This window comes from Lotus japonicus, chromosome 3, assembly GCF_012489685.1.
Source record: "Lotus japonicus ecotype B-129 chromosome 3, LjGifu_v1.2".
NCBI classification, from domain to species: Eukaryota; Viridiplantae; Streptophyta; class Magnoliopsida; order Fabales; family Fabaceae; genus Lotus; species Lotus japonicus.
In genome coordinates this window covers 79,757,799-79,764,151 of record NC_080043.1, presented here as the reverse complement: position 1 = coordinate 79,764,151, position 6,353 = coordinate 79,757,799, and positions in this window count along the sequence as shown.

Genomic DNA, 6,353 nt, shown 5'->3' with positions numbered 1-6,353 from the left:
TAAAAAATTAAATAAAATTGAAAACCCAGAACCTTCTAACATCTCCATACTCCAAACTCATCCCTAACTCTCTGCGCAGAACTACTTCTTCCTCTCAAACCCCAAACCTCTTTTTTTTTTTTTGGAAAATCAAGTAAAGTGTCTGATACCTTTAATTTATTTTCCATTTAGCTTTACACATAAACCCCTCTGTTTGAAAGTGCCCCAATTTCACGCCATCCAATCCCAAACATCTCAGAAATCCCAATTGCAGATGTGATAATGAAGCATGACATAGAAATCCTAATATGTGCGTGATAATTACAGACCTTGAGGAGGAGCACTATGTTGGCCATGTGGGTAATGAAGCTAATGGCAAAAATGACAATGAAGAAGATGATGGGCTAGAGAATGCATGTCAGATCTAGATTTTCGAATTGTGGGTTAGGGTTTTTTTGAATTTGGGATTTTTTTAAATTTTAATTCACTTTTAAAATTATTTCTGGGTTTTTAAGTTAATAGGTGGTGTTATAATTGGTGGTGCTGTGAGGCTATAGGTTCAATGTTGAAGAAGATAATGGATGAAGATGAAGATATGACGTTTCTGGGTTTTTGAGATGAAGATATTGAAATTTCTGGGTTTATCTAATGAAGGTGATGAAAGAAAGAAGAAAGGGACCAAAGTGAAAGAAAATGAGATAGATAATATTGACTTCTCAACATAAGGACTAAAATGACAGTTAAAAGATTGTCTAAGTGGCAAAAAAACGTGTCATGTCAACTCCTCCGTTAACGTCCGTCAGTTTTTTTAACGCCAATGACTAAATTGACTAGCGTTAGCCACTTCTAAGGACCGCGAGGTGAATAAAATTCATTCAAGGATGAATGTGAAGTCGGTTGACACTTTTGAAGACCAAAGTAACTATTTACCCAATATTAAACTGAATGATTACAAATAAAATGTGTGAAAAAAGAAACAATTTTTTATTGAAATGGAAAAAAAAAAGAAACAAATTAAAGTGGATAAAAGTTGTGATGTTTTTTATAAAAATTATTTTGTCACTACTACCACCTTATAAAAGAAACAAATTATAAAAGTTTTCTCTTTTTAAATTTGAACGAAAATGTTAGGTTTCGAAGCCCAAATACCTTAAAACGATGATATGAATCAGGCTTAAATAAGTTTTTGGTCCCTATCCTTTACAAAATGCCTGGTTTTCGTCCCTCGCCGGAGCAAAGGTGGGTTTTAGTCCCTAACCTTTGCCAAAAGGTTTGGTTTTTATCCCTCCGGAGCTCTGGGTCAACGCCGGAGCTCCGGTGACCCATGTGGCAATGCCACATGGGATTAATGATGCCAGGTGTTATTTTTTTTTAAAAAAAGGAAATTAACTCAATAATTAAAAACCTTTAGCTCACTAATTAAAAATCCCAAATACCCTAAACTAATCCCTCACCTAAACCACCACCACTCTGTTTTCACAAAATTTTCACAGCTTTTTTGTGCTACCCAAATACAACTTTCAGAAAGATCAAATACAAAAAAAGATGAATGAAACCCATGAACTTTAGCCGACAAAATTTTCACAGATTAAACTGATTTCAAAGGTTACCACACACACTCTCCTCCTCTCATTGCATTTCTGGTTCAACTAACACCACACAAAAACACTCACATAATCACAAACATCTTTCTGTCTCATTCAAATTCTCAATTCTATTGATCCTCAAACTCGATCGTGTCCCATGGAGGCAGCATCATCATCATCATTGTGTGCCCAAGACCCATTTGTGTTTTATTCCCATCTAGGTCTTCTCTTCTTCTACGTCAAAGCTTCGAGCTTTCTACTTCTTAGTGATGGGTATGGCTCGATCTGGGTGGGGCTAAGGTTGGGGTGGCTCGATCTGGGAGAGGTGGGGTCGGGGGGTGGTGGCTAAGTGTTGGGGGCGGTTCGATCTGGTTGGGGGTGGCTTGATCTGGGTGGGCTGGGGTTGGGGGTGGTGGCTAAGTGTTGGGGGCAGCTGATCTGGGCGAGGTTGGGGTTCGAATCATCTTCATCTCCATGTTCATCTATTTGTTGTTTTCTGGGTTACAAGTTGCCTCTTCATGATGTTAATATTTGACTTTGATTTATAGACTTGTGTCTGGATATTGAGATTGCAATACTTCCGTTTCAAAATACTTGATCTGGGCTTCGTTTGCTGTTGTTCTCTTGGTGAAAATAATTTATTTCTGGGGTGCCACAATAAAGAACAAAATCTGGGTTTTGATGAAGAGATTTGTAATTAATAATTAGGTGAAAGATTTAAATCATATGATGTTGAAGATGATAGGATGAAGATTTAATTTGGGATTTAAGTTTGATGAGTGAAGGATTTAATTTAGGTTAAATGGGTTTTTTATTATTGAGTTAAATTTCTTTTTTTTTTAAATAACACCTGGCCTTATTAATCCCATGTGGCATTGCCACATGGGCCACCGGAGCTCCGGCGTTGACCCAGAGCTCCGGAGGGATGAAAACCAAATCTTTTGACAAAGGTTAGGGACTAAAACCCACCTTTACTCCGGCGAGGGACGAAAACCAGACATTTTGTAAAGGATAGGGACCAAAAACTTATTTAAGCCTATGAATCGATGGCAATATGTCCGTCGCTTTGATCCCTTATTTTATCTGTTACAGACATAAAAAAAAAGGATGATATAACCATGAGCTTGTTGATCTTAAATATTTTAAGACGACATATGTCAAGTGAAAGTGCAGTGATGTATATAGCCGAGGGCCTGAGGCATCAAAATAGATCGGTAGGTTTGAACCTTTTGTTCCTACATGACCCGATGTCCCGATCAATTCTATCAGAAACTCATCCTTTATTTTCACTGTTGATGAACTCTTTGACAACATAAAAAAACTAAAAGCTTTGTATGTGTAAGCATCATCTGCAGGCTTTGGAATTGATCTATCTATGAATTTAGTCTTTTATTGACTGAAAGTGCCACCATCTCTTTCGAAATTTGAACAATACTGCAAATGATTTCCTAAGGAATGGAAAATGGAAGAGGGATAGATGGTCACTTACTTGGGTATTGCTTCGTGAAAGTATCCCAAATACTTGGACCTTTGCCGCCTTCACTCACTGCACCTTCATACTGTGATGAACAGAAAGCAGAACAAATTGAAAAAGAATAATTGAATCGAACCTCTCACGCTCTCTCAAAAACTTTCTTCTAATTGTTCAATCATCATATATAATATAAAATGGATTAATGTGTATATGCTTAACATTGTATTTGAACTTTACGCAAACGAATCATAAACTCTCTCAAAAATCAATTATCTCAAGAACGAACTTAAGTTTAAGTTTTTGGAATTTTATATTATTATTTCCAACCCTCCCTTGCAAGAGTTAGTACAGGCTTGAAGCGTGAAAAATGCACACTCACCAACCATGTGCTGAAATTCAACTTTTTATTAAAAGAATTAAGGACAACAATGATCAAACTCGACCGCTTGATCATAAAAGGTATTATCTGACTATGTACAATGGTTGCCAACATTCAACACTCTATTTTTCACTTTCAACATCCCCATTGGAGTCATTCAATAGTTGAATGGGTTTTTCATTGCAAGTAGTCTAAGACGTTTAAATTGTTGGTAATGATCTCATGAATACTTTTATATTAGTATTTGTAACATAGTCAATACCTGGTTATACACATTATGCTATGTTTATTGGAACAACTACTGGCAAGTCTAACCTGTGTTAAGCTAAAATTACGAGCACTACGACTCTCGACACCATGGTGCAAAGGTGAGTTCTCGACAACAAGGGTTATGGCGAAACCGGCAACTCAGCATACGGTGTCCCTCAAAGTCAAGTTAGTGAGAGCTATATCTCGACAAACTCAGCAGATGAAGAAATCTCGACCATCTTAATGGAAGAGGCAGTTACCGAGTAACAAGCAACTACAAGCACGTGCATATACCCACGATGCCACGAATAGCAACGGTTGCCCACGACTCAGAACCATCCACGCGGTAATAAAGTCACGTGCGCGAAGACCACCGGCTAAACGTGGGGCATGGCGCCAAAATTCAAAACCCACGAAGCCATCATGCATCCAAGAAAAACCGCCAAGAACGTGGGCAGGAACAGCACTATAAATAGAAGAAGCAGCAGCAGAAAGAAGGGTTCCCAACTGAAAACTCTGAAAATTCACCAAAAGCTCTAAACGTCCGCATCAATGAGACTCAGAGAGCAAAACGTGATGATGGAGGAGTATGTTGCAGAACCAACACTTTAGTTTTCTTGCATTTAAGCTTGTTAATTCCCCAGTTCTTCTATGCATTTCCCTGTCGAGATCCTTATCTCTTGTAGTTTTTATGTTATTTCGATATATGTGATTTCTTTGTAATTGACCCGTGTTTAATGAAATTCAGTTTTGTTTAAACCAACTTGGTGTTGTCGAAAAAGCACTTACACACACAATACTTTGGCAAAGCGTTTTCTCAAAAGGACCCCGAATCTAAACTTCCTTTAGTCGAACTAAGAGGATATTTGTTTACCAAAAAACCACGTAAACAAATTGGCACACCCAGTGGGACCGTTTTTGTGAAAACTAAGTTTTACAGAAGCGTTTTGTGTGTTTTGTTTGCTGCATGCTATTTGGTATTTGTTACTTGCCTTGATTGTGATTTATATGCACCTGAGAAGTGGTAAGACTATAAGTATGGCGAGCAATCGAGGAAGAACCTCTCCTCAAGGGTCTAACGTGGGTAATCAGAGCAGCCCTGGGGGAAGTAGTGGTAACAATAATGAAGAAGTGTCTACTGGAATGGGGCATGGCACCACTATGCCAACCCAGAATGTAGCAATTTCTGCAGTTGCAGAAATGCCTGTATCTACATCAGTACAGGCACAAATTGTTCCTACGGTTACGAGGGAAAACATGCCTTATGGTATGCCTACGTCTATGATGCAAGGCATACAAGGCACGTATTCGACATTCCCTGAAAATGTTCCTCCATTCAGCATACCCCCTTTTGGGGCAAATGGAACAATGCTGAATTTGGGGAGTCGAGTTAGCCCTCCTATTCCTGGATCTAGTTCACAAATTTATTTATCTACAGGTATGAATACTGGTTCACTTCAAGCCATTAGGCAACAAGTAGATGATAGTAACCATGAAATGGTTAACATGTTATCTCGACAGATAGGTGAGCTAATCAACCCTGTGCTCCAAAATAATAATGCCAATAACCAGCATTTGGCACGACAGATGGATCGTTTGGCGACAGCCCTGGGGGCACCAGTCGAAATCCAACCGGCACCAGGGATTAACCAAATCCCGTTGCCTAACCATGTCCCTGCCCCTGTGCGCTATCAGGCACCGCAACACCAAGAGATGAGGGCAAACCCTTTGTACGAGGCAGTGCAGCCACCATTGCAAAATGTGTATATGGTAAACAGGGAAGAACACGTTGATGGTGTGCTAGAGAGAATTCGACACCAGAATGCTGGGGGGCAACAAAATGTTGCTGCTGTGGTGGAGCAATTGTTGAACCAACATGGTTTCAACGTGGGTTTCGCGAATAGACCCCATTTTGTGTCAGCCTTTACAGAGGAGGTTCTCGAATCAGAACTTCCTCGAGGCTGGAAGGTCCCCAAATTCACTAAGTTCTCGGGGGATTCAGGAGAGTCCACTGTAGAACACATAGCCAGGTACCAAATCGAAGCAGGAGACTTAGCCATCAATGAAAATTTAAAAATGAAGTACTTCCCGAGTTCTTTAACCAAGAATGCATTTACCTGGTTTACCACCCTCGCTCCTAGGTCAGTCCACACATGGGCTAAGTTGGAAAGAATTTTCCATGAACAGCTCTTTAGGGGAGAGTGCAAAGTAAGTTTGAAGGATCTGACTAGTGTTAAAAGAAAGCCAGCAGAGTCTATTGATGATTACCTAAACAGGTTTAGGATGCTTAAATCTCGATGTTTCACCCATGTCCCCGAGCATGAGCTAGTTGTCTTAGCCGCGGGTGGTCTAGAGTATTCTATTAGAAAGAAAATCGACACTCAGTATATTCGAGATATGTCTCTACTCGCAGACAGAGTGAGGCACATCGAATTACTAAAGGCCGAGAAGTCTGAGGAGAGGGCCAAGACCACTAAGTGGCCAAAGAAGGAAAAAGTGGCATACCTAGATGCTGATCCAGTATGTCAAAGTCCGTGTGTCTATCGAGAAGTCCCTGAAGACGTCGAATTAAACGATGTCAATCTGGCTGAACTTCAGCCAGGTGATCCTTATATTTGTAAAGCATTGAAACCGCGTGAAAACAAACTTGGGGAGGAAAACCCCAAGAACACGATTCCTGCTGTGA